The 22,031-nt window shown below is 39.7% G+C and overlaps 1 protein-coding gene across 2 annotated transcripts in view; it reads left to right on the forward strand.

Annotated features, from left to right (window-relative positions):
- The first annotated feature begins 7,635 nt into the window (after window positions 1-7,635).
- DENND4C (DENN domain containing 4C) overlaps window positions 7,636-22,031 on the forward strand; it is a 125,514-nt gene continuing 111,118 nt past the window's right edge. For both annotated transcript variants that reach the window (XM_024747153.1, XM_024747154.1), the window contains exon 1: window positions 7,636-8,038. The gene's annotated coding sequence lies outside the window, so the exon portion shown is untranslated. The remainder of the gene's footprint in view (window positions 8,039-22,031) is intronic.

The following is a 22,031-nucleotide window of genomic DNA, read 5'->3' on the forward strand; positions in this document are numbered from 1 at the left end:
GAATTTGGTAACTTGCTCTTCTCTTTTAGGCATTAGTCAGTTAATGGTTATTGCTATCATAGAATTGTTTACAATCATATTGAAAGCTCTGGATCCAACTCAAAGAACCTTCTTACATAGATTGCACAAAGAAGAAATATGGATAATAAGAGTCCCAGAGATTTCAGACATGCTCAGGCATATCTGCAGGATTGGAGATGCGGGACCAATTGGGGTTTACCTGTGCTAGGGCTTCAGCAATCCTAAGGACATAAAAACGACCAGAAACATAAAGGTTGAAAATTGGTGGAGAGAACGGATTCCTAAAAGGGCTGCTTAATTATCCGAATGATTCAGCATCAAATATTTACGGAGTATTACTATTGTTCTAGGTGCCAGGATAATAAAATAAAATTAAAGTTTTATGAAATAAAAGTTCCTATACTTATGGAGTTTACATACTGGTAGGGGAGATAGTAAACACATAAACAGACAATAAATGTCAGTGACCAGTATGGGGAAAACAGGGCAAGATGATATAATGTGAGTGCTGTTTTAAATAGGGTAGGCAGAGAATACTGAATTAGCAAACACTGAGCCATTGTTCCTAGTGGAAATAACGGTTAGGTTTCTGAGAGCCTCTGTTCACAACATTTGTGTCAACCAATCAACACATCACCTTGTTTTATGTGTGTTTTTGCTTAAAGACACCATATTTAATATCATCGATTCATTAACATTGAACTCATGGTCAACAGCATTGTAACTCATGCAGGAACACAGCTTATATAACACGTTTTCTCTGTAAGGTGGTGGTTTCATCTTTGCCCAGTCCCTCCCAAGTGTTAGTGCTAAGGCTTTTCCTTCTGTACTACCACTGTTCCTGCGGGTGTCAAGTCACCCTGGCCTGTATCCTAAAAATGTAAAAAGGGGTAGTTGTTTACATGGACAATGTGGTTAGGGGTTCAAGTCTCAGGACACAGGCTTACACTCTCTTAGTCAAGAACCACAGCTATGTGCAGGCTGCTGTCAACGGAAGGACCACAACACTCAACCACCAAACACACAGCTAAGGCGACAACTTCACATGACTGCATGCTGTGCACCACTGAAAGGCAATCAATGCTCTATAGATGCTGGTCCTTGTGTGGCTCCCTGGCGCTGGCCCTGAACATGCCGGACAGTTCTCCCAGTGCTGACCCCTGCTCCAGTTCTCCTGTAGCTTGCCAAATGATGTCTTCAGTTCAGCTGATCCACCTTTGAATCTGGTGATTGAGGAGGACATCATTTGGTCAGAGCGGAGATGATGGTATCAAGTAATGAAATGAGGTAGCTTAAAAAGGAATAGTTTTTTTGTGGGGGGAGATGCAAGACAGGGAGGGAACTAAGAGTTGTGTTTTGACCTGTAAAGTGTGAGATGCCATTTAGACATTGGAGGTAGTCTGACGGTTGAATCTATAGCTTAGGGAAAACTAGAGCTAGAGCAGTAAATTTGGGAGTGAACAACACACGGATAGTATTAATGTCATTGAGTTCAATGAGATCACTTAAGGATGAAGAAGAGCTTAAACCTGGAACAAAAAGGGGTTGAAATAATGATTTTCTATTGATCCCTTTAAGAGACAGCTTCTAGAATTGACTTTAGTTCATTTTCTCCTTTTCTGTGTGAAAGGAACTATAAAACTAGGGGGAAATTTGAATAGGTATTAAAGGGTATCAGCATCAGATCCCAATTCTTTTTTTGTTAGGGCAGGTCAAGCATTATTTTGCCTATTGCACTCAGATTAACTGTAAATTGGAAATAGAGTATCACTTTTGAGATTTTTAGGCAGTCTCTGATTCTTATGTATTATGGAGTTTTTGAACTGACTAATGAACCATCTTTAGGGAGGGAAACATGAAAGGAAAGAATCCCTACCCTATATTCTCTGAAGCATGGAGGAAACTAGAAAAAAGTTGGGAATGGGACAGTAACATTCTAGTAACATTCTAGTTACTAGTTCACCAATCAAAGAGGTGTACAGCAAACTCAAACCCTCTGGGCAGGAGTTGTATCCAAGGGAATAGATCCATAAGGAGTGGGAAGGGGTGAGAGAAGACACAATATCAATATTTCTAGGTTCTTTGTCACTAAAAAAAATTAACAAAGTATTTACTAAAATGTTGATTAAAAAAGTTTTTTAATGGCAAGAATGGCTTTGTGGGTATGGTTTTTAAAATGTCCTTATCTTTTAGAGATACATGCTGAAATACTTACAGATGAAATGAGATGTTGAGTATTCGCTTCAAAATACTCAAAGAAAGAAGTCAGAAGGGCACACGTGAAACAAGATTAACTATGAGTTGAACCTGGATGATGGATACAGAAGAGTTCATTATACTGCTATTTTTGTTTATATTTTCTATATAAAATGTTTTTTAAAATTATCTTTGAAATAAAGAATATAAATATTTTTTGATCGGTGCTCAGAACAACTTGCTATGATGTGAGGAATATCATAACTGAAGCCCAGAAAAAAACGGGTTTGGAGGAAACAGATAAGTGCTGAGCTCAGGATAAGTGACAGTCCTGTGGCCTTTGGGAAACTAGGAACATGTCTGGATGGATGGATATGGACCAGTGCCATTTAGGGCAGATGGCCATATTTGGACTTGGTAGGTGCTAAAGTGGTATTCAAGTTAGCACAGACACTGGTTTTCAACAGTGGGGAAAGACTGAGTGAGGGTGGAGGACTATTTCCTCCACTTGAAATACTGTCGGGAGCTCATAAAAGCCAGTCATGGGCAGCAGGTTTTGTGACTCAGATATTCATATAGACTACCTTCCTGTTCAGCCTCTCTGCCCATTATCTTTCTCTATTTCTCTCTCCCTGCTACGAGTTTAGTTTCTCTAAACTCTTCTTTATGATCTGTTGGGACATTGTTCTCGGGGAACACTTACTCTCCTCTGACCAAGAGCCTTGTGTCAGTCCTTCCCACTCCTACTCCAGTCATGTTTGGAGAGAGCTGGATAAAGAATGTGCTGAGTAACTCTGAAAGACTCTAGATGAGCCTGTTCTGATAAAGTTGAGACAGAGTCCCCAGCCAGATAAGATACTGGAGTGCAGCACAAAGAGAAGAGTGTGCTAGGGCTCCCTGTGGAGAGCAGAACACACAGAGTCATTTAGATATCGTATGAATAAAGCAGATCTAGTGTTTGTTGATGTCATTCTTACTAAAAATTCTTTCTAAAAGAATAGCTAAGAGTGCCTACAGGTATGAAGCACCATGCCTTCAAAGGCTATGTTTTTGAAAACTGATTATGAGGGGCTGGAACCAGTACCTTGTTAGTCTACAAGGTGTGGATTATAGGAAATCTGGAGCAAGTTATTCTGTTTGGGAAAATAAAGAGCCATGAATTTAGTACAGTTGACCCCTGAACAACACATGGGTTAGGGGTGCAAATCTCCTCATGCAGTCAAAAATCTGCATATAACTTTATAGTCAGCCCTCCATATCTGCAATTCTACATCCAACGATTCAACAAACTACAGACGGTGTAGTACTGTAGCATGCATTTATTGAAAAATACGCACGTATAAGTGGACCTGCGCAGTTCAAACCCATGTTGTTCAAGTGTCAACTGTAGTTTCTACTCAATACTCAATTATGAAATCACCAAAACTGAGACTGGGAGACTCTAGGTAAGTCAATAAACTTTGCTGGGCCTTAATTTCCCCGTCTGTTAAATGAATTAATTAGACTAGATAATCTCTAAAGATTCCCCTCAACTCTAAACTTACAATTTCATGGAATACTTAAAACAACTTGTTTAATACGGAAAATTTCAAAAAGACATAAAAAGTAGAGAACAACATAAGGAACCCTCAAGTACCAAACATTCTGCTTCAACACATGTCCAATTTTATTTTACCTAAACCCCTACTTACTCACCTTCTTGCTCCCACTGTATTATTCTGAAGCAAGTCCTAGACATCATATGAAATACATTTTAATGATTCTCTTGAAGCAAAGATAGTTTACAAATAACATATCAGGCAAGTTAGTCTCTCCACTTTTCCTGGATACTTTCTCTTACTGCAACCGTAAACACTGTCATTAACTTGGCATTATAGGATGCTAAGTATCACATGCTGAACCCAGATATAATCAATAAAGGAGGACCTAGCTTTTTTTATTTGGCCATGCCACATGGCTTGTGGGATCTTAGTTCCCCGAATAGGGATTGAACCCAGGTCCTCAGCAATGAAAGCATGGGTTCCTAACCACTGGACCGCCAGAGAATTCCCAGGAAGGGCTACCGTTAATGAGCACTTGCTATCTTCTAGGTATTACTGTGCTGTTTTATGTATCTATTACTGTGCAACAAATTACACCAATATTTTGGAAACAAGAAACATTTATTATCTCATAGTTTCTGTGAGTAAAGAATCCAGGAGCAGTTTAGCTGGATTTTGGTTCAGGGTCTGTCAAGAGGCTGCAATCAGTGTTGGCTGTGGCTGCAGTCATTTCAAAGCTCATCTTGCGGAGGATCCACTTCTGAAATCACTTACAAGGCTGCCTGATGACATGCTAGCTGGCTTCCCCCAGAGTGAGCAACCCAAGAAGATGAGAGAGAGAATCCAAGACTGAAGCCCCAGTCTTTTTTATAACCTTATCTTGTTAGAGACATCTCATTGCTTCTGATGTATTCTGCGTGTTAAAGCCAGTCAGTAAGACCACCCCACAGTCAGTGGAAGGGGATTACGCAAGGGCATAAACCAGGAGGCAGGGATCATTACCAGGGTAAGCTATAATGAATGAGAGGCCATCTATCACATATGCTAAGTATTGATTACTGAACTGGTCTCTTTGATAATTATAGCTTATTATAAATTAATAAATGAGCTTATTTATGAATATCATTCCACACACTTTAAAGATGAGTAAAATTAACCAACCTGCCTAAGGACAGAGTAGAAGAAAGTGAGGGAACCATGGTCTGATTTATTTCAGTCATTCATCAAGTACTTTTTGAGAGCCTATCATGTACTTGATACTCTGCTAGGTACTGGGGATTTGGAAGAGAATGTGACATGTGAATACACATAAGCTATCACAGGGCTGTTCATGAGAATGTAAATTGGTGCAGCCACTGTGGAAAACAGTATGGAGGTTCCTCAACAAACTAAAAGTGGGATTACCATATGATCCAGCAATCCCACTACTGGTTATATATCTGAAGAAAACAAAAACACTAATTCAAAAGATACATGCACCCCAATGTTCAAAGCAGCACTATATACAATTGCCAGGATATGGAAGCAACCTAAGTGGCCGTCAACAGATGAATGGATAAAGATGTGATACACACACACACACACACACACACACACACACAGTGGAATACTACTCAGCCATAAAAAAGAATGAAATTTTGCCATTTGCAGGAAGGTGGATGGACTTAGAGGGTATTATGCTTAGTGAATTAAGTCAGATAGAGAAATCTGACAATAGATAATGATAACAAATGCTATATGTTATCACTTATACGTGGAACCTAAAAAATAAAACTAGTGAGCATAACAAAAAAAGCATAGCAGTATAAAAGTCTTTGAATATTTCTATGAAAAGCAATGTTTAGGAGTTTTTGAAGACAACAACTAGGAAGATGAAAATAACGTGGCTGCTGCAGCACTGAAGATGTCTGCCTAAAACATCTTGCTTATTTTAAGAAAAATTTCAACATTTCCATTCCACTCCTTCGCACTGCTGATCTGCAGAAGTCTGCAGAAATTGACCATGCCCAATCTGATGTCTGTATGCCCCTCTTCAGTGGGCTGACTCTTTTATGCATTCTTGTATCTATACAGACTCAATGGAAACTGTGATACCATCACGAAAACAATTATGCTATATGTTATGCTATGTTGGGCTCTCCAGCTCCCTTCCCACTTTTTAGACAGTAAATATGTGTTAAAAATTAAGAGGAACTTATTTTAGCCCTGGGTCCATAAGAGTGCAGTTGAAAAGGCTGCTGCTGACTCAAGGACTTTCAGACTTAGACAAAAAATTAGACCCCAAACATACAAATTCATTCTATGAAATTTTGGGTAGACTATGGCAATGGAAATGTATGGTAAATCTATAGGACAATTAAAATAGTGAAAAAAAATTAAAGACATCCTTAAATCCTACATTGCAAATTGAGAAAAATTTCTCAATCAAATGGAAGAGATATACTGGTTTCTTCCATTTTTCATTTCTGTGGGTGCAAAAACCTGTGAAAAGAGGGAAAAACCCCTCAATCTATGACTGTTAATAAAATGTACCCATTACAAAATCTTGTAAATGATTTTAAACTATTAATTAATTTGCCCTTGAGAAAGGAAGGACAAGAAGTCAACAAGCTGAATTCTGAAGTATTAGTTCCTTTATAAACTTCGGTCCAGATGGTCACTGTCAAAGACTGGTTTCCACTAGGCTCAGAATGACTCCAAACTATTATTAAATAAGACATTTTTTATTGCTGTTTCTTTCTACTGAATCAATTCTTACTGCTAACGTGGTCAGGGAAATAGTTTCTGCTATTGGCTACAAAATTTAAACTATCCATATATGCAATAAACTTTGGAAGTAAATTGACAACAGGATCCTCATGACCGAGGTTTAATCTCATACTTTTCAGCAAAAATACAGATTTAATAAGGAGAGAGTAATTCTCAGGAAAATGATCATTATGTATGTGAATACTCATCGTTAGTGCACAAATCTTGCCAATTCTAATTCTGACCTGCCATGGAATCTGTGAAGTCACTCGCCAGGTTTTTTTTTGCCGCCAGGAGGTAAAAGAGTTCTAATTTGTTTCAAACCATTTGCTTCTTCCTGAATAACTAGTTGTTATTTTTCCATGTATATATAATTACATATATATAATTATTTCAAAACGTAGTTAACAATATCTCATAAAGTTTGCATTAAGGGAACGGACCATTCATGCAGCCGTGTGGATAAGGAGGCTACAGTTATTTAGGAGGCCTGAGAGGACTGATTATTTAAACGAGCGATTTCCAAGTACCGAGTTCCCATCTCCAAATCTCCGCCGAGGTAGCGACACCGAGCGCGGTCAAGGACTCTCAAGGGCCGCTGCAGCCAGGAAGGACTTAGGGAAGCCCCAGTCGGCGGGTCTCTCTACTGCTTGGGAGGCCCCCTGTCATACGTGGGAATTCCAACTCCCATCCTGGGAAGGAAACTTCTCATCCAGAGACCTGCATCTCTCTCAGCACTGTCCTCAGTGACTTTGAGGGACTCGGAGTCCCTTTCCTCGCCTTTGAAAAACCGGAAAGGATCAGCCGCCACCTGCTTGAGGCCAAGGCAATAAAGCCGCACCACAGGCGAGTCTGAGAGCCGCAGGAAGGGGTGCAAAGCAGTACCTTGAGCCCTTTCTCCCTGGCTCTGTTTCTGCTCGGGACCCGCCGCGCGCACGCGGAGGCGGGGCTCACGGGCTGTCGGCACTGGCACCCCCGCGCCCTGAGGGTGTCGCGGCGGGGTGCGTGGGGGAGGGGAGCAGTGGCTGTGCGGACTCGGCCCTCCCCGGGGGCGGGGCCCCAGCGCTGCCCCGCCCCCGCGTCCTCCCTTCCCCACCCCTCCCCCACGCCTTTTTCCACCGCCCCCGCAGTAGGAAAGGGAGCGGGAGGGGGGAAGGAAAGTGCTGTTCTGTGGAAAGGGGCGGAAGGAGAGGGAGGAAAAAAAGAAAAAGGGAACAGAAACATGGCCGTCAGCTGTCGGGGCAGCAGTGCAGCACGCAGCTCCTAGGCAACCCGCCGCCCGCACTACCGGCCTCGGTGAGCCGAGGCGCCGGCGCGAGCTCGCGCTCCCGGCTGTTACCCCTCGTTGCAAGCGGCGCCCCTCGAGACCCAGCCCGGGAGGCGGCGCAGGCGCAGAGCGGCGGTGGTGGCGGCGGCCGCCAGAGCAAATCCCCGGCCCTTCCCTGTCGAGGGCGCCCAGGCCCGAAGCCGGCGCTTTCATGCCCCAGGAAGGGGCTGTGCCCGGGTGGCGCTGAAGGAGGAGCGGGCGGCAGGTGAGTCTGCGGTGGAGGGCCTTTCGCGGAGGAACCCTGCGCCGCCCGTCATCTAGCCCCGCGCTCCCGGGCCGGGTGGGCGCTGGGCAGGTAGCAGCTCGGAGGGCTGAGTTCCGAGGGCCGGCGTGCAGGGGTCGCCGAGAAGGCGTAGAGTGGCCTGGGCTGGCATTCTCGGCCTAGTTTCTCTGCGGTTTCCGGGGGCGGGGAGTCCCCGGAGCCTGCGGGGTGTGATGGGGGAGAGGCCGCTCGGGAAGGGCCTCCCCGTGCCGCCGCCCCGGCTGCGGAGAGCCACTGCGGTGGAAGGAAGCGCGAGGGGTCTGGGCCTTCGCGACCGCCGAGGAGACTGCCGCCTGGGTGGGGGGCAAGGGGCGTGGACCGGGGTACCCGAGGGGGTTGGGGACCAGGGCGGGGAGAGAACTGGGGACCTGGGCAGGTGTCTCAGGTGAATTGAGGACATTTCCTCCTCCGCCTTGCCGTGGCGGATCCTCAGGGCTTCTTTGTTGGCGATGACTTTTATAGGAAGGCAGGTTTCATTCAACTCCGAGTGACTAAACCAAAAAACCAACTAATGAGCCCCTATTGCTGACTCCAGTAAAGAGCTGTAACTTTTCTGCTTTGAGGATGCTGTCATCTATTCCCCCCTCCTTTTCTTTTTCTGCTTCATAGACCTTTTCCTTCTCGAAGATCGTACTTCATCAGAATACATAGGAAATGACCCAGTTTTTAAATAGTACCCCCCCCCTTCCTATTAACTGTTTGTTTCACACGGGAAAATTCAGGGCAGTTACCGAAGTTACTTGTGTAAATACGAGGGAAAGAGTCATCTCCAGTAATGAACCCTAAGCTGTCTGTGTGTTTTTGCTTCAGAGAAATTGTCAAGCATTGTAGTCTGGGTAATTGATTTACTGAACCTGCTTAATTGTGTGCAAACTCGTGTTAAGATGTTCTCCCTAGACTCTTAATTTACCGTAGGAGTAGGTTTTCCCTTCCGGTCTCAGTTTAGAAGGCGAAGGATGTAGTAAGGAGAGAATGTTTGTGCTAAGGAGGTAAGTTTTCAATAAATATTTGATTTGAGGTGATCGTGTGTATTAAGCTATCTGAAATGCAGAGAACTGTAGGATTTTCTGTGTACACGTGATAAGAGAAAAACTGGTTGTAAAAGGAAAACTTCATCTCTGAGCATTGAAGGATACCTGTTCTTTATCAACGTTACCATGAAAAAAAAAAGTTCTCTATTTTATTTTTTGCCCTGTTCTTTGTATTACTGTTAAAAATTTGATAAACTGCCTTCTTGGTGTGAGACTGGAACTCAGAAATGAACTTAGATTTGTATTCATGACGTTTATCTGCCTCTCGTACAGACTTGCTTTGACTCGTTTTTCTAGTAATGGCAAACTCAATCCACACTTTCCCCTCATTGGTATCTCCTGTGGCCATTTTGCTAAATAGTTGATTGGGATTAGGGGTCTGTCTTGTGTATTACTGATTTTACTGAACTGATGATATGGCAGTTGACTTTGGTCATAGTACCTCACTTAGTGTACTGCTGTTTAGACTTGTTAATTTGGATAATGGAAAAGGTATGATGTTAGAAATTTTTAAGTTGTGTACTGGAGTCATTTACTCTTGTGTAATTTGTAAATGAGCGCATTCTGTTGTTGAGAGTAAATATAGTATTTTGTAGTATAAACTCGAGCTTTCAGCTGGAGAAATTGGCAGTAGAGTTGGTGTGTGGAGACTGTTCTTAAAACGCAAATGTTTTAAATTACAAGGAACTGCAGTGGTGTGTAAGCTGTAACAATTCATGGTGCCAGATTTGGAAGGTTATTTGGCTGAGGCGCTGCCTATAAAGAAACATGTTAAGTATCTGCAATAAAAGCTAATTTGTAGCTATAGACAAGGGATTTTGCATGATAAATAATAACCCAAGGAGGCACCTTTGCTTTTCTATATCTCAAGTTGAGACCAAAACATCTCATATTTTCATTGGAGTTTCCTGCCAAGACAAATATTGATTTTGCACTGGTTTTACTTCTCAGTTTGAAAGTTAGGTTTCAGTCTTATCCTCGCAACTTAAGTACAGGTTGTAAAGTAAAAAAGCTGCTGAGTCAGAGGCAGGTTGTTTCATTTGGTCTTTTTGATTTGCAAATGGAATTTGTTTTAATTTGTATTTCCAGTATAATGTATCTGCTGAAACTTAGTAAGCGCAAATAAGCTTTCATAGTACATGAATTAAAATTTTATCTTCTCTGTGCTGGTACCACAAGTTGTACCTCCTTTTTAAGATTGTCAGTTTGACAGACTTGCAGTGATTGGATGCCTTGTGGGAATTGGAGATTACTCTAAAAGTGTTAAAACGTGGGGAATGAGTTTACATAGTATAGCTGGTGTAAAAAGGTAGGTCTTTAGCATCAGATTGTAGGAAATTCCAAAATCAGATAACTTTATTATTTGAAATTTAAAACTTAGTATTTTGTGGGAAAAAATTAGGTAGTTTTTAAACTTAAAATTTTTGTTTAAATTTATGTCAGTACATAATACTTACATATCAGTAAGTAAATGTAATACAATTCCCTTCATGTGCTATTTGAAAACTAACTTTTTAGTGGAAAAGAATATAACATGATTAAGAGAAATTCAAAAGAAAGAAATGAATTCTCCCTGCTTACATTTACAATTTTCTGTAGTCTAGTTCTGTTATACTTCTATAATATATATATATATTTTTTTTCAAGTAAGGTTTTCTTTGTTATTTTTATTATTTTTTTGGCTGCGTTGGGTTTTCGTTGCTGCGCGTGGGCTGTCTCTAGTTGCAGCGAGCGGGGGCTGCTCTTCGTTGTGGTGTGCAGGCTTCTCCTTGCGGTGGCTTCTCTTGTTGTGGAGCACGGGCTCTCGGCGCGTGGGCTTCAGTAGTTGTGGCACGTGGGCTCAGTAGTTGGGATTCGCGGGCTCTGAAGCGCAGGCTCAGTAGTTGTGGCGCACGGGCTTAGTTGCTTGGCGGCACGTGGGATCTTCCCGGACCAGGGCTCGAACCCGTATGCCCTGCATTGGCAGGCAGATTCTTAACCACTGTGCCACCAGGGAAGTCCTCTATAGTATATTAGTATAATACTATACTAATCGTGTCTATACTTGCGTATAATTCTGTTGCTAATGTTCATATAATTGTCTTTTTAAACATAATATTGTAATACATATTGCTATATTTTATCGTTTTGTAGTAGTCCAAAGTTGTACTGTCACAGTTTATTTAACCATTATTCTTTTATTTTTTTGAATTTTATTTATTTTTTATACAGCAGGTTCTTATTAGTTATCTATTTTATACATATTAGTGTATACATGTCAATCCCAATCTCCCAATTCATCCCACACCCCCACCCCACTTTCCCCTCTTGGTGTCCATACGTTTGTTCTCTATTCTGTCTTTTAATATTTTAGTAATTCCACTTTTTCAATCTTAAAATAATGCTATAATGAAATCTTTTTGCTAGTATGATGATCCAAGCCAAATTAAACTTTTGAAAATGTAAACATTCTTTGAACTACTTCCTTTGCAGTGGATCATGAGGGCTCCTACAATATGGTATTTGATTGAGATCTGAAAGCAAGGTGAAAACTGTAGATGTGCATTTGTGACTTGAATTCATTGAATAGGGATTAAAATATAAATTCGTAATTTTCTGTTACTTGCTACAAGTTTCTGTAATAATTCTATTAATTTTATTTTTCAATATAATAAGTAATATTCATATATATATATATAATTTATTTATTTAGTTTTTTTGGCCACGACCTATCTTAGTTCCCTGACCAGGGATTGAACCCGCAGCCCCTGCATTGGAAGCACAGAGTCTTAACCACTGGACCACCAGGGAAGTCCCTAAAATTTTTAATTCTTATGGTAATATTGTGGGGCATAAATATTTCTAAGAGGACCGCATTTCAACCAAATTTAATATTTAAAAATCTAGATTTTTAATTATTTGACTTATGGAAGAGTCATTTTATAGGATTTTTTAAATCTTTGAAATATTTTAAAGAAGTCCTTGAATCTAGTTTGTCATTGTGTATGCTTACTTTAGGGATGCTTAGATCCTAAAAGCATAAATGTTAGGAGTCTCTATTTTTTAATTATGCAAAAAAGTCTTTGTTAAATAGGTACTGTGCTATCTGCTAGGGATAAAAAGATGAATAACATACAGTCTGTATATTAAAGTCTAGTAGGATAAACATCATAGTCTTGTAGGTAAGCATCATAACTACCACATCATGACAAATCTAGAATAGAGCAAATGATGCTATAGGAGCAGAGAGAAATACCTAAGTGTGTTTGGTGTGTATTAGAGGTGGTTTACAGAGGAGACAGTTGATATAAAACTCAAAGATGTGAAAAGGCACAAAGTAATGAAAGCATGTGGTGGGTTTTATTAAGATGCAAATAACTTAGTGTGGGGCCACAGGTAGTTTTGGAGGGAAGTGGGGCATAAGCTGGAGGGGTAAGTAGGGGCTGTGTCATGAGGGATCTTAAAAGTCAGAAAGGAAATTAAGACTATACATTGTAGGGAACAGGGAGCCATTTAATAATTTTAAGCTGTTAAATATCTTTGGCTCAGTTGTGAAGGATGGATTTGGGAGACCAGCTTGAGTGAGGCTGCAGGTTCATCAGCTAGGAGGTCTTGTAGGCATCTAGATGAGAATTGAGAACAGCAGTGGTAGGGATGGAAAAAAGTTGATAGAATAGAGAACTATACAGACATTTTCCTCTGGTTGAAAAGCCCTATCTCTGTAGTCTTATTTTCTCCTTGCCTACTGTGCACCTGTCACACGGGCGTACTTTTAGATTCCTTCCCTTAGAGCCTTTACATGTACTCTTCCATTTACCTGTTACTTTTCTGAGAGGTCTTTCCTGATCACACTGTCTAGTTAGCGAGATCAGGTGTTATCATAGCATCTTGTTATTTTATTCTGTAGAGTTTAATTTTTCTTCCCTCCCTTCCTTCCCTCCCTCTGTCTCTTCCTTTCTTCATATTAGTCCCCCTTACTGGTTTGGAGGTTATGTGAGATCTGATTCCTTTTAATTAATTAATTAATTAATTTATTAACCGTGGGTTGGTTTCTGGTCTCTCTCTGTTCTGTTGGTCTAAATGTCTGTCTTTATACCAATACTGTATTGTCTTCATTACTGTTTCTTTACAGCAAGCCTTGCAATCAGGTAGTGTTTTTCCTTTACCATTGTGTTTTTATCAAAATTGTTTTGGTTATTTTATATCCTTAGAATTTTCTTATAAATTGTAGAATAAGAGTGTCAGTTTCTACAATAAGCCTGAAAGGGAGAATTGACATTTTAATAATAGTGAGTCTTCTCATACTTTAACATGGCATATCTCTTTTTTTTTGCGGTACGCGGGCCTCTCACTGTTGTGGCCTCTCCCGCTGTGGAGCACAGGCTCTGGACACGCAGGCTCAGCGGCCATGGCTCACGGGCCCAGCCGCTCCGCGGCATGTGGGATCTTCCCGGACCAGGGCACGAACCCGTGTCCCTCGCCTCGGCAGGCGGACTCTCAACCACTGCACCACCAGGGAAGCCCGGCATATCTCTTCTTTATTTAAATATCTTTAGGGTTTTTTTGGAGTGTTTTGTAATTTTCATTTTATAGGTATTGCTCACATTTTGTTCAATTGATTCCCCAAGTATTTCATGTTTTTTGATGCTAACTATTGTCAATGATACTTTTTTTTTTTTGCGGTACGTGGGCTTCTAACTGTTGTGGCCTCTCCTGTTGCAGAGCACAGGCTCTGGACGTGCAGGCTCAGTGGCCATGGCTCACGGGCCCAGCCACTCCACGGCATGTGGGATCTTCCCGGACTGGGGCACGAACCCGCGTCCCCTGCATCGGCAGGTGGACTCTCAACCACTGCGCCACCAGGGAAGCCCAGTGATACTGTATTTTAAATTTTCTTTTTCAAAATTGTTTCTTGATAGTATATAAAAGTGCAATACGAATTTGACCTTGTATTCTATCTTACTGCATTCACTTTTCAGTTCTGGTAGTTTTTATGTGGATTCTTTAGGATTTTCTTAATACATAATCATCATGTCTACAGAAAAAGCCAAATTTTGCTTCTTCATTTCCAATCAGTATTCCTTTAGTTTTTTCTTGCCTTATTGCACTAGCCAGATTAGTGCTCTTCACTAGAAATAATGTAAGCCACATGTGTAATTTTAAGTTTTCTAGTAGCTCCACACTAAGAAGTAACAATTAAATTTCATACCTTTAATACATTTTTTATTCTACTACGTCCAAAATATTAATATGTGTTGTAGTTTCTCTAGGGTAGCCATAACAAATAGCCACAAACCATGTGGTTTAATTAACAAATTTATTCTCTCACAGTTCTGGAAATTGTAAGTCTAAAATCAAGGTGCCCACTCTGAAGGCTCAGGAAAGAGTCCTTCATTGCCTCTTCCTAGTTTTGGTGGTTATTGGCAATTCATATATATAGGACTGTTTGGATTTTCTGTTTCTTCTTATGTCAGTTTTGGAAAGTTGTGTCTTAAAAAAATGTCCATTTCATCTACATTGAAAATGGAATGAAAGTGTTTATAATATTTCCTTGTTATTTTTTAAATGTCTAAAGGATTTGTAATGATGTACTTTCTTTCATTACTCATTGGTAATTTCTGCCTCCTGTTTTTTTTTCTTGATTTAGACGCATGGATTTCTATTGCTTGTCCATTTTCAATTTTACTGATTTCTCTTCTTTTAATTTTTTCCTCTACTTACTCTTGGTTTAATTTGCTTTTCTTTTTCTAATATCTCAAGATGGACACTTAGATTACTGATTGAAAAGCTTTCCTCTTTTCTAATATAAGTAATAAAATAGTAAATTTAGAAGAATTCCCTTCTGAACATTGCTTTAGCTGCATCTCACAAATTGATTTCTGTTATTTTCATTTAGTTCAAAATATTTTCTAATTTCTCTTACAGTTTTTTTTTTTTTTAATTTTTTGCGGTACGCGGGCGTCTCACTGTTGTGGCCTCTCCTATTGCGGAGCACAGGCTCCGGACTCACAGGCTCAGCGGCCATGGCTCACGGGCCCGGCCGCTCCGCGGCATGTGGGATCTTCCCGGACTGGGGCACGAACCTTTGTCCCCTGCATCAGCAGGCGGAGTTTCAACCACTGCACCAGCAGGGAAGCCCTACAGTTTCTTTTTTGATTAATGGATTATTTAGAAGAGTGTTGTTTAGTTTTGAAATATTGGGGAAATTTTATAAGATATCTTTCTGTTATTCCAAATTTCATTCCATATTCTGTATGTTTTATAGTCTTATATAGTAAGTCCCCTGCATACAAATGAGTTCTGTTCCGAGAGCACATTCACAAGTCCAGTTTGTTTGTAAGTCAAAGTTAGCCTAGGTACCCAACTAACACAATCAGCTATATAGTACTGTACTATAATAGGCTTATAATACTTTTCACACAAATAATATATAAAAAACAAACACAATAAATAAAGGAAACATTTTTAATCTTACAGTACAGTACCTTGAAAAGTACAGTAGTACAGTACAACAGCTGGCTTACAGGGGCTGGCACCAAGTGAACAAGCAAGAAGAGTTACTGACTGGAGGAGCGAGAGGAGGTGGGAGATGGTAGAGCTGAAGGATCGTCAGCAATAGGGGATGGAGGGCAGGCTGCAATTTCATTCATGCCTGACGTTGATGGCACAGGTTCTGGTTCCTTGCTGGATTCAGTTCTATCTACCCTCTTGAGAAAACGTTCCAGTGATGTCTGGGTAGTAGCTCTTTTTTTCTGTCATAGATGACGCGGTAGCACTGGATTGCATTCTGAACAGCTGCTGCAACCTTCGTGTACCGTTCTATGTTTGAGTCCTATGCCTCAAAAACTAACAGTGCCTCATCAAATAAAGAAAATCCCCTTCCCATTTCCTGCGTCATCAATCTCTTCAGTTCTTCAGTTACTTTTTCTTCCTCTTGTCTCTCTTCGTCCTTTCTCTGGGCCTCCAGTTCCATCAGGTGTTCATCAGTAAGCTCCTCATGTTGCACAGCAACAGTACTGTACAGGAAAGTACACAAAAGCACAACCACTTGTAGAGGATGCAGGCACATGACAATGTACGCCAGATACTTGAAATAATTTACGTGATTGGACATGTAAACACACGTTCGTGTCTTTGAAAGTTCGAAACCTGAATGTTTGTATGTATAGGGGACTTACTGTAAATTTATCCAGGCTTGTTTTATGGGCCAGCATATGATTTATCTTGGTGAATGTTCTGTGTGTAGTTGAAGAGATTGTGGATTTTTGCTGTTGTTGGATGGAGTGTTCTATAAATACTAATTATGTCAAGTTAATTGATAGCGTTCTTCAAACTTTATGTATCCTTACTGATTTTCTGCATACCTGTTTTATGAATTACTGAATGAGGAGTGTTGAATTCTCTTTAATTATGGATCTGTTTATTTCTCCTTTAACTTGTCAGTTTTTGCTTATATAATGCTCTCTTGTTAGATCTGTACATGTTTAGGATTATGTCTTGATGATTTAACTTTTATTGTTATTATGAAATGTTTCTCGTTATCCCTGCTCCGAAGTCTACCTGTTATTAATATGGCCACTCTAGCTTTCTTATGATTAAAATGTACATAACATATATTTTTGCATCCTTGTACCTTTTCAAAAATACTTTACTTTTTAGAACAATTTTAGATTTACAGAAAAATTGAGAATATAGTACAGAGAGTTCTCTATACCCCAGACCCAGGTTCTTAACATCTTATTTTAGTATGGTATGTTTGTTACAATTAATGAACCAATATTGATATGTTATTATTAACTAAAGTCTATAGTTTATTCAGATTTCCATAGTTTTTAGCTAATGTTCTTTTTCTGTTCCAGGATCCCATCCAGATACCACTTTGTTACATTTAGTTGTTGTGTCTCCATAGACTACTTTTGGGTGTAACAGTTTCTTAGATTATCCTTGTTCTTGATCACCATGACACTTCTGAGGAGAACTGGTCAGGCATTTTGCAGGATTTCCCTTTATTGGAATTCTTCCAGTTTTTTTTTTTTTTTTAAGGTTAGATTGTGAGGAAGATTGCAGAGATAAAGTGCCATTTTCGTTACATCATCTCAGGGGTACATACTGTCAACGTGACTTGTGGTTTTGATGTTGGTTATGATTATCTGGCTGAGGTCGTGTTTATCATGTTCTTCACCGTAAAGTTACTCTCCTCCCCCTTTCCATTCTGTACGCTTTGGAAAGAAGTCAGTAAGCTTATCCCACACTTAAGGAGTAGGGGATTACACACTCCTTGAGGACAGAGTATCTGCTTAAGTTATTTAGAATTCCTTTGCATGGGACAGTTGTCTCTTTTCCTTCATTTATTAATTTATTCATATCATTAATTTATATCAGTATGGACTTACAGATATTTATTTTATGCTTTGGGTTATAATCCAGTACTACTTTATTTGTTCAAATTGTTCTAGCCTTGGCTATTGGGAGCTCTTTTAGTTGGCTCCTATGCTCCTTTGACATACACCCATAAGTGTGGGTTTGTTGTTGTTCTTGTTTGTTTGCCTGTTTGTTAATTCTGGCACTGAAAAAATGCTCCAGGCTCATTTTGGGTTTTTTTGTTTTTATTGTTTTTTTCACTTTGTTTTTTAAATTTTTTTCTCGAGTTTTAAAAATTGAATTATAGTTGATTTACAATGTTGTGTTAGTTTCTGGTGTACAGCAAAGTGATTCAGTGATTGTGTCTGTGTGTGTCTGTGTGTGTGTGTGTATATATATATTTCAGATTCTTTTCCCTTATAGGTTATTAAAAATATTAAGTGTAGTTCCCTGTGCTATACGGTAGGTCCTTGTTGGTTATCAATTTTATATATAGTAGTGTGTATATGTTAATCCCAAACTCCTAATTTGTCCCTACCCAGCCTTTCCCCTTTGGAAACCATAAGTTTGTTTTCTGTGTCTGTGCAGGCTCATTTTGTATAAAGGTTTCCCCTGCTATATGAAAGTACTAGAGTGTTCCTATGAAACCTTTCCTAAGCCAGAATGGTGTAAAGTGAAGAAACAGTTACTTTAGGACACATCTTGTTAACGGATGCACACAATAAATCAAGATGAAGCACAGATGCTTACACAGTTCAAAGCTATGTCAGCTTGATGCTGAGATGTGGAGTGTAGTTCCTGGGGAAGGAGCTTGGTGGTGCCATTCTTCTCTCTCTACTTGGGGTGCACACTGCCTTTATAACTGCTTGCTGCGAAACAAATGCTGACTAATATTCCATTGTATGTATGGGGATATATGTGTATGTATAGCTGCTTCACTTTGTTATAAAGCAGAAACTAACACACCATTGTAAAGCAATTATACTCCAATAAAGATGTTAAAAAAATAAAAAATAGGGCTTCCCTGGTGGCGCAGTGGTTGGGAGTCCACCTGCCGATGCAGGGGATGCGGGTTCGTGCCCTGGTCTGGGAGGATCCCACATGCCGCGGAGCGGCTGGGTCCGTGAGCCATGGCCACTGAGCCTGCGCGTCCAGAGCCTGTGCTCCGCGATGGGAGAGGCCACAGCAGTGAGAGGCCCGCGTACAGCAAAAAATAAATAAAAAATAAAACAAATGCTGAATGTTATTTTTGCTTTTCACCTCTTTCCATAAAAGTGTAATTTTTTTTCAGATTTGTTTTGGATTAGCAAAAATAGGTGCTTACGTAGGTCTTTTGTAAAAGTGAAGTGGCATATAGTGAACTTTTGAAAAGCAAAGGATACCTGTATTTCCTGTCCCAGTCCTATAATCAGTCATTTCTTCAAGAAGCCTTGGTTCCTCTTGTTGGAGGATGGTGTTAGAAAGCAAGATCTACGTGCTTGGTGTGCTGATTGCTCCTGGATGTCGTTGCTTCTATGTCTTCTTAGTTGATTGAGCAAGGAAATATACTTGTGTATAGTAACCCGTTGTATACCTATATCTATAACTCTTTCTATATATCACCATCTGTATTTATATTAAACTAAATATGAATTTGTAGTGAGCTCCAACTTTAATCCATTACTACATGGATACTCCTCCCCTTGCTTATCTGTAAATACCTGCTCCGACAATGAGAAACCTGGCTCCCACCATCTGTCATCCATTTATGTAATTGTTCAGTTCCAGTATACATGTATAGCAGTATCAGAACTGTTAACTCATACCCCTGTGTGAAACAGTTTTATCAGCTAGAGTGCCTATTTGCAGTTCCTGTTGCTTTTAGCTTTAAAGACTCTACTCATTTTTAAAGTTACTTTGGCCAGCATCTCGCCACCCCTCCACCCCAACCCCTTCAGTGAGGTTGTTTTCACACATTTGTAGTAGTTATATTCTCTTGACCTACTCCACATTCCTTCAGTGGATCCCATGACCTCCTCAATGGTTTTGATAATTTTGCATACATTAAAGCTCGCGCTCTGTGTTGTGAATTTTGACAAATGTGTAATGTCATGTATCTACCATTACAGTATCATATTGAATAGTTTTATATCTGTAGACGTTTCCACACTTCAATTCTTCAGCCCTCTCTGCCAAACCCCAAAACCCTGGAAACCACTGATCTCTTTTTACTGTTTCTGTAGTTTTTGCCTTTTCTAGAATGTCATGTAAAAGGAATCATATTAGCCTTTCAGACTGCCTTCTTTCACTTTGCAATATGCATTTAAGGTTCCTCCAAGTCTTTTTGTGGCTTGATAGCTCATTTATCACTGAACGTATCAGGTTTTTGTTTTTGTTTTATCTGTTCACCTATTGAAGGACATTTTCTTTGCTTCCAGTTTTTGGTGATTATGAATAAAGCTGCTGTAAACATTGTATGTAGGTTTTGTATGGACATAAATTTTCAAATCAGTTGGGTAAATACCTAGGCGTGTGATTGCTGAATCATACAGTAAGCTTACGTTTAGCTTTGTAAGAAACTGTCAAACTGTCTTTCAGAGTGGCTGTTCCATTTTGCATTCCCAACAGCAGTGAATGAAAGGTCCTGTTCCACATCTTCATCAGCATTTGGTATTGTCAGTTTAAGAAAGTTTTTAGCCATTCTAATAAGTCTGTATTGCCATCTCATTATTTCAGTTTGTATTTCTCTAGTGACTAATGATGTTGTGCATTTTTTCATATACATGTTAGCCATATGTATATATTCTTTGGTGAAGTATATGTTCAGATCTTTTGCCCATTTCTTAATTGGGTTGTCTGTTTTCTTACTGTTTAGTTCTGTGTGTTTTTGGTGTATTTTGGATACCAGCTCTTTATCAGTTATGTTTTTTGCAAATATTTTATCACATTCTCTGGCTTGTCTTTTCATTCTCTTAACAGTGTCTTTAACAGAGCAGAAGTTTTTAGTTAAGTCTACCTTGTCAGGTTTTTTTTCGTGGATTGTGCTTTTGGTGTTGTATCTAAAAATTCATCGCCAAACCCAAGATCACATATAGATTTTTCTCCTGTGTTTTCTTCTAGAAGTTTTATAGTATTGTATTTTATATTTAGGTATATGATTCATTTTGAATTATTTTTTGTAGAAAGTGTAAGGTCTCAGTCTCTTTTTTGCATATGGGCATCTAATTTTCCCACTACTACTTGTTGAGGCTATCTTTTCTCCATTGAATTGTCTTTGCTCCTTTGTCAAAAGTTAGTCATTCTTTTACTTTTAATGCATTTGTGTCTTTATATTTAAAATTTGTTTCCTGTAGATGGCTTAGAATTGAGTCTTTCTTTTTTATAACCCAGTCTAATAGTTTCTGTCTTTATTTAGGAGTGGTTAGACCACTTGACAATTTGCTTTTGAAAATCAGCTTAATTGAGATATAATTTATACACCATAAAATTCACCCATTTAAAGGGTTCAATTTAGTGGTTCTTAGAATATTTACAGAGTTTTACAGCCATTGGCATAATCTAATTTAGAGCATTTTCATCATGCCAGAGGGAAATCTTATGTCCATTCATAGTCACTATCCAATCCCCCTCTCTCACACCCCAGCCCTAGGTAACCACTAATCTAGTTTTTGTTTCTATAGATTTGCCTATTCTGGACATTTCATTTAAATGAAATCATATAGTATGTGATCTTTTGTGACTGGCTTCATTCATTTAGGATAATGTTTTCAAGGTTCACTCATGTTATATGTATCAGTACTTCATTCCTTTTTAAAAAAATTGTGGCAAAACTCACATAATATAAAATTCACCATGTTAACAACGTGAAAATCTACAGTTCAGTGGCATTTAGTACATTCTCAATGTTACGCAACTGTCATCACTATCTAGTTCCAGACTGTTTTTATCACCCAAAAGGAAATCTTTTTCCCCTTAATCAGTCATTCCCCATTCCCCTTCCCCCCTCCTTACCCCTCCTGACAACCACTAGTTTGCTTGCTTTCTCTGTAGATTTGCCTATTCTGGATATTTACTGTAAATGGAATAGTATAATGTTTGACTTTTGTGTCTGGCTCCTTTCACTTAGCATAATGGTTTCTAGATTCATCCACGTCACAGCATGTATCAGTAGTACTTCATTCCTTGTTATGGCTGAATAATACTCCATTGCATGGAAATTCCACATCATGAGTTGATGGACATTTGGGTTGTTTCTACATTTTGGCTATTTTGCGTAGTGTTGCTATGAATATTGTATCCAAGTTTTTATATGGACAGGTTTTTTTTCAGGTTTATTTGTATTTTTCTTTTCTTTCTTTTTTTTTTTTTTTTGGTTCGCGGGCCTCTCCCTTTTCTGGCCTCTCCTGATTTTCAGGTTTATTTGTATTTTTCTTTTCTTTCTTTTTTTTTTTTTGTGGTACGCGGGCCTCTCACTGTTCTGGCCTCTCCTGTTGCAGAGCACAGGCTCCGGATGTGCAGGCTCAGCGGCCACGGCTCACGGGCCCAGCCGCTTCGCGGCATGTGGGATCTTCCCGGACTGGGACACG

The sequence above is a fragment of the Neophocaena asiaeorientalis genome, unplaced genomic scaffold (assembly GCF_003031525.2).
Source record: "Neophocaena asiaeorientalis asiaeorientalis breed wild unplaced genomic scaffold, Neophocaena_asiaeorientalis_V1.1 scaffold260, whole genome shotgun sequence".
Lineage (NCBI taxonomy): Eukaryota > Metazoa > Chordata > Mammalia > Artiodactyla > Phocoenidae > Neophocaena > Neophocaena asiaeorientalis.